Below are 11,763 nucleotides of genomic sequence, written 5' to 3' on the forward strand. Positions count from 1 at the left end.
AGATAGTGATATGCCTAGCCATTACATAAAACTATTTTAATGAAAGCTGGAGCAATAGGATTACTGCTCAAGAACTGTGGGCTAATTGAGTTACGATGCTGGGTAGTACAGACATTAACCAAAGTGGGGAAATTGAAAAAGAGCAAAGTTAATTGATTTAACTGCAATGTGTGATGGTGGAGATGTCGCAGCCGTCGAGCATTCAAGAATGTCTCCTATCAATCATGTAAAATTCCATTTTTTCTCGTCACGTTCGAGTTGGGCGTTTTTACTTCAAATTAACTCAGGACTCTTCTTATGAATCATGATAGACAATCACCATGATGTCTGGGAATTTTTTGAAAATCCAAACAACATTTACGACATTTATGAACAAAATATTGGAGATCTTTAAAGAACTTTAAATATTTGAGAGTTATTTTTTAAAAAAATTATATAAATCAAAATTGAAGCAGAAAATAGTTATGAGCGACTCGTAGAGCTTGAAAAAAATTTATGTTTAGTGTAATCGCACCTTCGAGCCCTCCTTAGTACAAATAGCAAGAAGCCCTTATTGAACCAACTCCCACAAGCTCATAAAGCCAATTCTCTTGATGGTAATTTCGTGTAAAACCCAAAACTTGAGACCATTCTCTCGATGGTAGTTTCGTGTAAAACTTGAGACACTTATCGTGTGAAACTTGAGACCATTTAACTCCATGGACCATTTAACTGAAGTGTTATGATCTGTAGGTTTGGCAAGTTTTTAAACAAAAACTTTTTTGTCAAGACAGAGGCGCACGACACAGAGAGCCATTGATGGGGACGCGCAGGACACATGCCTCGTCTCTTCTCTGCTGCAAGTAGCGCGCGCCGGCGCGCGCTCGTTGCGGTAGCTTGCAGTTTCCAGCCCTGCTATTGTCGAGCTCCGAGTTTCCAGCCCTACTGTCGTCGAGCTCCGAGTTTCCAGCCCTGCTGTCGTCTTCCAGAGAGTCTGCTTGCAACTTGCGCTGCCTAACACAGCTGCTTGAGAGTCTGCTTGCGTTGCCTAACACAGAGTCGGGTATGTTTTTTTTAACACTTAGATACTTAAATACATGTAAAATAGTGTATGTTTGTGAAAACGAATTTTTCCAAACACTGGTTAACAGTATTTCCAGCTTTTAAAAATGAGAGAGAGAGAGAGAGAGAGAGAGAGAGAGAGAGAGAGAGAGAGAGAGAGAGAGAGAGAGAGAGAGAGAGAGAGAGAGAGGGGTACCCTCAACAGTTCGGAAAAACTGTGTGTCAGCTTGCGAAAGTTTTTTGGCTAGTATTGTAAAATTGCTAGTTTTGGAGGGATTTTTGTATGATTGTGAAAATGAATTTTTCTGAACACTAGTTAACAGTATTTCAAGATTCTCAAAATGAGAGAGAGAGAGAGAGAGAGAGAGAGAGAGAGAGAGAGAGAGAGAGAGAGAGAGAGAGAGAGAGAGAGAGAGAGAGAGAGAGAGAGAGGTACCCTGAAGTGTTCGAAAAAAATGTGTGTCAGCTTAATTTTCTTTCATTTTCAATTTTCAAAATTCATGTTGAGCGCAAGGGGAAAAGCAGACTAAAATAGAGGAAAATACTATCGCAATGACCGAACGCCGGCGTGCGGCCCTATCAACAGGCTTGAAATTTTGTCGTTGTTGGCTTGCTTAGCCAATTGTTTCCCACCGAATGGTGTTGAATGATGTATCATTATGTCCAATCAACTAGAGATTGTGCATTTTGTTTGTTTTTTTGTTAATACAACTTAATTTTAAACGTAGAGCTACTTATGCCATGTCTGCAAATTTAAGTTTAGCTGTGACTTGTGTAGGTCAATTCATGACAAGGGCAATCGATGGCAGGCAAAAATGGTACATCTTATCGAAGAGGGCGTCCTCCTGCCAGGTGTTTTAAACTTTTAAATATCTGCAATTAAATATTCTTATGAATTTTTTACATTTTTAATGATGTTGGAATAAATAAATAGCCTTGGTTTCTAAAATCTGTTGGAGATATATCTCATGGGCTATGCATAGTATTTGAAATAGTGCTCTAAATTAAATTTTGTTTCATTTTGTTATTCCATAACAATACTTTATGTTTCATCATGTGTTTCCGTCAACAACTGGTTTCTTTTTGAAGGTTACTAAAAATATTGAATTGTTTATTTACATTGGATCAGCCCTAGATCCCGTGGTCGTGCCCGGAGAGGGAGGAGTAGTGGCCAAATCTCTTATGGTCATGTGGACAGTACTGACCAGGTCTCTTCGGTTTCAGCTACTATCATGGTAGAGGAGCTAGAAACACAAGAAGAGGAGATTCTATCTATGGACATGGGGCAAGGATCTTTACATGAGATAGATGAGACACTAGCCCCTGAGGAGAATGGGTTGCAGATAGTCCCATGGGAGATAAGGGACGAGGTTAGTGCAGCCGCAAAAATGGAGGATGAACAAAAAATCTTCATGCATAGGGGAGTAGATATGCTTGAGAGAACACATGTATTTAGCTGCTTTGATTGTCCCTCTATTCCCTTGTGCAGATTGATTCCATATGCAAGGGTGAGAGGGTTGAGAGATGATCTTAGTGGGTTGAAGTCTGCCTTTGCAAAAGAAGGCTATATGCCAGAAAAAGGAGCTTTCATTGTCTCTTTATTGACATGCAAAAGAGAGGAGAGCCTTGTGACAGGTATGTCAATACTTTCTATCTTTTTTCCATTGTTCACATTCTTTGGATTTTGTTTAAAGTTTGACTTTTGTGTGTACTCAAGATGAGATCAAAGCAACATGGGGACCTCTATGGAATGAGATCAATGATGAATTCGAATGTGAATTGAAAAAGAAACCAAAGTTTCAAGATCTTGTCAATCACATGTTCTATGTTTGGGAAGGGAATCATCGTACTGTGGCATGGACAGAGGCAATTAAAGAAAGGTTTTCCACTTCTAAGGAGAAGCATTGTCGTGTTTTGTGCACTATCATAGATCCTACCAAAGTGCTTGAGATTGCGTTGCTAAGCAGTTTGCAAAGAATGAACTTGTAAGTGTTTTGCTTGTTCAACTTTGCTAGTATTTAAGTTATCGTATATTTGAATGCTTACATGATATGTCAATGCAGCATGAATACTCATGCTCTGGTTGCCACTCATCTTCGTGATGAGATCGTTAATACCACACACATTTGTGCGGCGGATCATGTGATGTACTTAAATGGTTTACCCGAAAAGGGTCAAAATCTTATTGCCGCCGTACGGAAAAAGTATGGCAAAGGTTCCGAGCCTTGGTATCCGCTCACTCGACGTTACCTTGGCAGATTGGTCTATGATGTATGAATCAAATAAATTTCTTTCTTTTGGCATTGGTGTGAGTGATTATTAATATAGTCTTGCTTATTTTGGATTTTAGATTCAAATGACAAAAGAGAAAGAGAAGAGAATGTCGAATGTGAAGCATGGTTTGTTTGACGAAGACTTCAAAAAGGAAGAGGAGAGAATTCACCAAGAGATCACACACAAATATCAAGATCGTATTGGGAAGGTACTTTATTTGTTTGTATCTACTCTTTGTTTGTGGCGAATGGTACAATATGTAATTAGAGTAATTGTCATTTTTATACTCATATTGCAGTTAGTTAACATTGTGGATCCCAACCTTGGGACGGATTGGTTAGCAAGGGTTTTGTCTCTGAAATGGGGTAATGATAGCTGGGCTACATTGGAGAAATTGAACTTAATAGCACTCCAAGATGCTCCCGTTCAAAACAAGATTCATTGGATTTCTTTGCTTGAGGCAGACAAGATTACAAGGGGTGCATATGGTCTTACGAAAGGAGATCACGTCTTCCGCATGTAAGATGATCCTTGATAATTAATCTTGAATTTGTTGTACTATCTTTTTTTTCTCTCACTCTTTTTGGACTTGTAGGTGGCTTCATAGAGAGGGTTTTTTGGCACGAGTCTTTGAAAGAGCATTTTAGATTGTGTCAGGTCTTATGGATGTGCTTGGCGTTGTGCCTTTGCCACATGACTCTACCCTCACATTCTATTTTGAGGAGATAAAATTTGAAGCCATGCCCTTTTTGTTTCCAATTGAAGTGTCTCTTGGAGCAAAGACGAAGGAAGTGGAGAAGCAGGCATTGAAGAAGGTAGATACATTGCGAATGGCAACACAATGTTTGTCTTTCAGGTTTTTATTAATTTGTTATGTTTATGTGATGAGCTTCATGTAACTTGTTAGCTGTTCATTGTAGATTCTTTATGTTTTTGGTATCCAAGAATGTGTTGCCTGCCATGCCTTTTTTGGCAAGACAGTGGACTCAGATGGCTACTCAAGACACATGCATGTACCCCTTTAGTATGCGCACCTTGAGTGCATGGGAGATTGAGAATTGTCCGTGGTGGATAGATATGGAAAAAGGTCATGTTCTTGGTCGTGAAAGAGAGCTGCATGACACGATGTCGAGGGATGTTGTGATACAAAATCCACCAGCAGATAGACGAGAGGCGTGACATGCAGGTATGTTTCACTCTTTGGCATGCCAAACAACCATAAGTTAGTAGTATTTTGACTTAAAATGTTTTGTTTAAGATGCATGCAACTCTCAAAAGGAAAAGGAAACATTTGTGGATACGATCGTAGAGGAGGATGTGGGCTCAATGCCTGGTATGTCTTATAAAATTTTGTTAGTGCTTTCCAAAAATATGCTTCATAGATGACTAATATTATCTTGTTGTGATGTTCCAGTGTCTTTTGGCACCATCATGGCTAGGAAGACTATCTCATTTGTTTATCTTGTGGAGTCTCCACTACAAAACATATCCAGTTTTGTTGACATACGGTGCATGGCCATAGTGGGGGACTACATTGCCATTGCTGCAGACTTCAGAGCGGGAGTCCGAAATCCCATATGGATCCCCGTACATGAGCATCATTCACGGGCACGTTCGGATGCTACACTATATACTCGCGCGGGGAGAGCCGTTCCATGGGTTGCTAATTTCATTTTCTTGGATCTCCCCTTTGGTGGGTCTCTAGTAGGCTCCTCTACTCTACCTCACTGGGACATTTGCAGTGAGGATCATGTGTGTGATGGAGTTCATTTGGCATTCTCGACGCTAGCAGATTCAGTCTGGCTTCTAATCATGGTGTCTACGGCGGGTGAGATCTTTTTGTTTATGATCATGCCATAAGATAGTAATAATCATTGTAAGTGTTCGTAATAATTAACGATTTGAACAGGAGAGGCCATTGGGTGGGTGGAGAGATTTTGACGTGCTGCAGAGCTGGTTGTTCATCGACGTATTGTAGTACTCCATCATGGAGCCTATGGTCATTTTGAGAGTTTTGGCGGTCCTATTGAGGTGACACACTTGCTTTGTATTAATACTCTAATGATTTATGTTATTGCTTTCTCTAACCGTGCCTCTTTTGTTACAGTGTCTTTGCTCTGTGCTATTTATGGTTCATCGAGTAGGTATGCGTCCACCGTGCTTCGTAGCAGAGAGCACTGTTCTATTTTCTCGCCTTGGCATGGAGTCATCGGATTCTTTTATGATGCATCATGTTCCGAAGCTCTCTCAAGCTAGATCATCATCAGGCGAGCCATTGCGAGGTGGATTGCAGCGGAGCCATTATTTTGTTGCATGCTTTGTGGAGCTCCTTTGTCGGCGTGGAGGTATTTGCTTGGAGCTTGGATGTGGTATAGCCCCTGCACTGGCGGCTTGTGTGGGATCAGGACGGACATGTGTTGCGCTCGACATTGATGAGCCATTGATTTCAGGATATGTGCTACCATTACTCCGTCGTAGAAAGTGGAGCAGAGAGGACCTCTCCACCTCCTTAGATATTGATGATGAGGGTGATATGCCATCGCGTGTCAATCCCTTTGATGACTAGTGAGGCCCACGTCTTACTATGCCATTGACATTGCTTATGTTTTTTAATCCTTTTGATTTCAACATTGGTATTTAGTGTTTATGGATATTGCTTCTATGTCTTGTTTAGTATTTTGTCCTGATGATGCATTTTCTTGTTGGTTGGAAGTTCCATGCCGGTCTACACTGAGGAGATGGCTCGGAGCATGGAAGCGGACATGCGATACGATTCTGAAATCTGTGAGACACGTCGGAGACGGAATGTCTACATCGATGATGAGTGTGAGAATTGAGGGATTTGTAGCATATGGTCCTTGTCATGTTTTTATGGAAACTTTTGAGTTGATGTTCCAATGTTTTGAGTCGTGGATGAGAAGTATTCACTCTTTATAACAATTTGGTTAGAATTTCAAATCCTCCCGTGAGGTGCCTTAAGTGGCTAATGGGTTTGTTTTGAAATATTGAACTATGTACAAAGGAAGCTCTGTCCAATTTTTCAAAAAAACTAGTATTATGTTTTTCTTTGTTTTCTTGTTAGGTCATATGCATTGACAATGCGTTGGAGGGGGAAAGTCTACATCGACAATGAATGTGACTAATCATAAGAATTGAGAAATTTGTAGCATTGATGTTAGAATTGAAATTCATGTCTTGTTATTTTCATATGGTTCTCATCATGTTTTGATGGAAACTTTTGAGTTGATGTTCCAATGTTTTGAGTCGTGGATGAGAAGTATTCACTCTTTACAACAATTCGGTTAGAATTTAAAATCCTCCTGTGAGGTGCCTTAAATGGCTAATGGGTTTGTTTTGAAATATTGACCTATGTACAAAGGAAGCTCTATCCATTTTTTTTCAAAAACTAGTATTATGATTTTCTTTGTTTTCTTGTTAGGTCATATGCATTGACAATGCGTTGGAGGGGGAAAGTCTACATTGACAATGAATGTGACTAATCATAGGAATTGAGAAATTTGTAGCATTGATGTTAGAATTGAAATTCATGTCTTGCTATTTTCATATGGTTCTCATCATGTTTTGATGGAAACTTTTGAGTTGATGTTCCAATGTTTTGAGTCATGGATGAGAAGTATTCACTCTTTACAACAATTTGGTTAGAATTTCAAATCCTCCTGTGAGGTGCCTTAAATGGCTAATGGGTTTGTTTTGAAATATTGACCTATGTATAAAGGAAGCTCTGTCCAATTTTTCTCAAAAACTAGTATTATGTTTTTCTTTGTTTTTTTGTTAGGTCATATGCATTGACAACAACACCATCATAGATATTTGCTCGGGTTCTTGTATGCTCGCTCATGCTCGCTCGGGCTACGGTAGAACTCTATTGGATATATATGATATATTTATTATATATAATATTTATAATGCATATGACATATGATATATATTATATTTTATGTATACTAACTCATATACAATATACTATATCCACCCTATAATAGTATATATAGTACTATATATATTGTATAGTAACATATGCATATAGTATATATATAGTATAAAGTATGCTCCATATAATATATATAACATATAGTATATACTACATAGTACATATAGATCATATACTCTATAGTATATTATATAAGCATAGTATATATAGAATATATGGTATATAACACAAGTAAGTGTATATATACATACACACACACACACACACACACACACACACACACACATATATATATATATATAAAATATATGTACACATATATATACATATATCACATATTTATATTCTATACTATATATATTATACTTATATTAAACTTATATTATATAGCTATATACTATATACTTATAATATATATTTATACTATACGTATATATACTATATAGTTATAATATAGTTATATTATACTTATATATTATATACTTATCCTATAAAATATATAAATCGTTTGTATATTTTATATAGTATATAGTATTTAGTATATTTTATATATTATGTTATAAATTACATATCATATATTATATAACTTATATATAATATTTATCATTTGATGTAGTATATAATTTAGATAATCTCATATAGTTAGTATAATTTGATTATAGCAAGCCGGACTATTTACTCTTTGGCCGCTTATAATGTGAATATATCACGGTTAGGATTTATAGTTTATAACAAGTGGGAGTGAAAATAAGCCTTTTTTTGGAGCAGACATCGAAATACATAGGTCTCTCTCTCTCTCTCTCTCTCTCTCTCTCTCTCTCTCTCTCTCTCTCATGCTTGCACCGTCCTTGCGATGCTGTTGCCTCTATTGCTGTTAATGATGTTACCATATACATGTGGTAGTGATGTGTGTGAACACACTAGGACCGCCGGGGCATTTTTTCCCTCTTTAGGAGGTTTTTTCCCCCGTGCATTGTATATACGCCCATCACTCTAGGGCTATCTATCTTTCCATTGCACACTAAGTAACACACTCTCTATTGTGTGCCTTGAGCTTCCTTCGTCTTCTCCAAGCTGTGTGTGTTTCTCTACAACCCTAATTCCAACAATTGGTATCAGAGCAGGTCACGTCCTCCCGGGCTTAGTCGTCAGCTGCTCCACCACACGCCTGCTCACTTTCTCCGATTTCAGTGAGCTTTGGCGAGCGTTCGCAGGTCGACAAATATTTTGGGCGAGCTTGGGCTCATTTCGGCCTCCGTTTCCACTACGGACAGTACTGCACAGGCTATTTCGTCATTTTGTGCAAATTTTCTGTCAGTGCCGTTTTTTGCATAACAGGTGCCTTATAGTCTTCTACGGTTTGTGCTATATAGCACAAGTTGTTCCCGCTCCATTTCTCCTATTTTCGGGCAGTTTTCACATCAGGTGCAGCATTTACCATGGCTGACAACAACAACACAGATGTGTTCAAGATGTTTGCTGCTGAGGACAGGTTGGATGGGGACAACTACCCTATGTGGGCTTATATGATGCAACATGTTCTTGTGTCAAAAGGTGTCTGGAACATTGTGCAGGGCATTGATGTATGTCCTGGTTCTGAAGATGTAGGCGATGTTGAGGATGTTGCAGGTCTTGCTGCAAGGATTGCAGCTGTTAGAGTTGTTTTGCCTACGGCAGAACAAGCTCGTTGGGATGTTAAGGATGCGCAGGCTCATGCATTGATTGCGTTGTCTGTGAAGCGCACCATTATTCCTCACATCCGTTCAGCAAAATCTACAAAACAGGCTTGGGATATTCTAGCAGGTCTTTATGCAAGCCGCAATGAGGCTAAAATTGCTTTGCTGCGTAAAGAGCTAGAGTCGAAGATTATGCATGAGGAAGATGATATGGACACTTTCCTTGCTAGTGTCAAGGATATCAATGAGCAACTCATTTCTGCAGGTGAAGTCATTTCGGACAGTTCCCTTGTGCAGACTGTTCTTGATGCCTTACCAGATTCCTACCAGACTTTTGCTAGTACTTGGAGACTGATGACCCAAAGAAATCCTGAAGTTGTCAAGTTTGATGCATTATGCACATTGCTGTTGCAAGAGTCACTTTCTAGAAAAAACAGGACTAGGCAGCGTGCAGTTGAACAGGCTTTTATTGCTTCTCAAAGAAAGGGTGGTAACAGTAATGCAGCCACTTCTTATGGTTCTGTTGCGAGTGGCAAAAATTCTGTTCCTAATGCTTCTGGTGGCAGCACTTCGTCTGGCAATTCTGGTGATAAGGGCAAAAAGAAGATGCGTTGCCATTATTGTAAAGCCAATGATCACTTGATCAAGTCGTGTCCTAAGTTGAAGGCCAAAGAGGCTAAGAAGAAAGAGGGTGGTTCCACTGCAAATGCTGGTTCCACTACAAATGCAGCCATTGTTGAGTCTTCTGTGAAAGGAGATTGTGATGCTGATGTTGATGCAGAATGGGGTTTTAGCGCAGAGTGCACTTAAAATCCTGCTGTCCATGATGCATGCTTGTCAGTTGCTGCAGATTCACATGTGTGGTATTTCGACAGTGGTGCTACAAAGCACATTACCTCACATCGTGAATTGTTTACCTCTCTCGAGTCTGTCCCTCATGGGAATTCAGTCACTTGTGCCAACAACGCCTCTTATCCAGTTCAGGGAGTTGGAAAGATTGTGCTCACTGCTGCTAATGGCAGTTCCTTCACACTTGTTGATGCACTTTATGTACCTGGGATCAAGAAGAATCTCTTGTCTGTATCCGCACTTGCTAGACTTGGACTTGTAGTCAAATCTGTGGATGACAGATGTACTGTTCATGATCTCAATTTTGGTGATGAAATTGTTGCATCTGGGCTTTTGTGCCGTGGGCTGTATAAGCTCACTTTGTATGACAAGTGTGGACAAAATTTTGCAAATGCTGTTGCAGAATCAAGGGCTATTTCAGATGCAAAACTTTGGCATGCACGTTTTGGTCATCTGAATTTTGCCAATTTGCTTCGTTTGCAGAAATCTGATATGGTTGCTTCTTTGCCGCCTCTTGAAGCACCTGTCAAACATGTTTGTGAAGGCTGTATTCTAGGTAAAATGCAGCATTCTAAGTTTCCAAAGGATGGTTCAGTTAGGGCCACATGCAGGTTGCAGCTTGTGCATAGTGATGTTTGTGGGCCCATGCAAACTCCGTCCTTGGGCAATTACCTGTACTTCGTGACTTTCATTGATGATTACTCCAGGCATGCATGGGTATTTCCGCTTAAAGCGAAGTCCGAAGTTTTTATGTGCTTCAAACAATTTTTGGCTATGGCTGAAAATGTCTCAAAATGTACTATGGGCACCCTCCGTTCCGATCGAGGGGGGGAGTATATGTCTCATGAATTTAATGCATTTCTGGCTAGTCGTGGGATAAAACACCAATGTACAGTGCCTTATACACCTCAGCAAAATGGTGTTGCTGAGAGGAAAAACAGGTCACTAACGGAAATGGCACGATGTATGGTCAAAAGTCAAGCTTTGCCGCATTCTTTTTGGCTTGAGGCCATCATGTGTGCCACTTATGTACTTAACAGGTGTCCTACGAAAGCTTTGCAGTCTATTACTCCATATGAAGCATGGCATGATAGAAAGCCTTCTATTGAGCACATGCGTGTTTTTGGCTGTTTGGCATATGCTTTGGTGCCACAAGTGCAGCGCAGAAAATTGGATGATAAGGCTGTCAAATGTATTTTTGTTGGTTATAGTGCTGAAAGCAAAGGTTACAGGTTGTATCATCCGCAAACAAAACGTATTCTGGTTTCACGGGATGTAGTGTTTGTGGAAGATTCTGTTCAGCCCTTGCTGTCATGTACTAGAGACAGTAATGTAAGCTCACAGGACATTTATGACACTTTGTTGCCTCTTTTCAGTGGTGGAAATACGAATGTAAGTTCCAATGAGGAAAATGTACAGCCTATGGGGGTTTCTGAAAATGTTTTAGAACAACCTATTACTGATGCAGATGTACATGATGTACTTGATGAGGAAAGGGCTGAAAATGAGCAGGCTAGAGGTATGCCAAAATGGATGGTGCACACTTTGCGTGACAGTAAATTGGATGCACCTTTATCTAGTCGTACTCGTTCAGGCTCTCACCATGCATCTTATGCATCAGATTGTTATGCTTTGGCTGTGTCTAGTTTACATGATGTTGAGGAGCCTTTGTCTTTTGATGAAGCACAAAATTCAAAAAATTGGATTGCTGCCATGAAATCGGAATATGATGCACTTATAGAGAATGACACATGGACTTTATGTGATTTGCCTCCTGGCAAAAAGGCCATTGGTACGAAGTGGGTTTACAAGTTGAAACACAAGCCGGATGGTGAGATCGATCGCCATAAGGCTCGACTTGTTGCAAAGGGTTATTCACAACAAAAAGGCATAGATTATGAAGAGACTTTTGCTCCCACTTGTCGTATGACTACTGTGCGTTTTCTATGTGCATTGGCAGCTCATTTTGGT

At 39.6% G+C, this 11,763-nt stretch overlaps 1 pseudogene; it reads left to right on the forward strand.

Moving 5' to 3' along the window:
* Positions 1-1,843: 1,843 nt before the first annotated feature.
* On the forward strand, positions 1,844-5,881 carry LOC147449322 (uncharacterized; annotated as a pseudogene).
* Positions 5,882-11,763: the final 5,882 nt, after the last annotated feature.

Source organism: Adiantum capillus-veneris, chromosome 10, assembly GCF_014529385.1.
Source record: "Adiantum capillus-veneris isolate H3 chromosome 10, ASM1452938v2, whole genome shotgun sequence".
In the NCBI taxonomy this organism is placed as follows: domain Eukaryota; kingdom Viridiplantae; phylum Streptophyta; class Polypodiopsida; order Polypodiales; family Pteridaceae; genus Adiantum; species Adiantum capillus-veneris.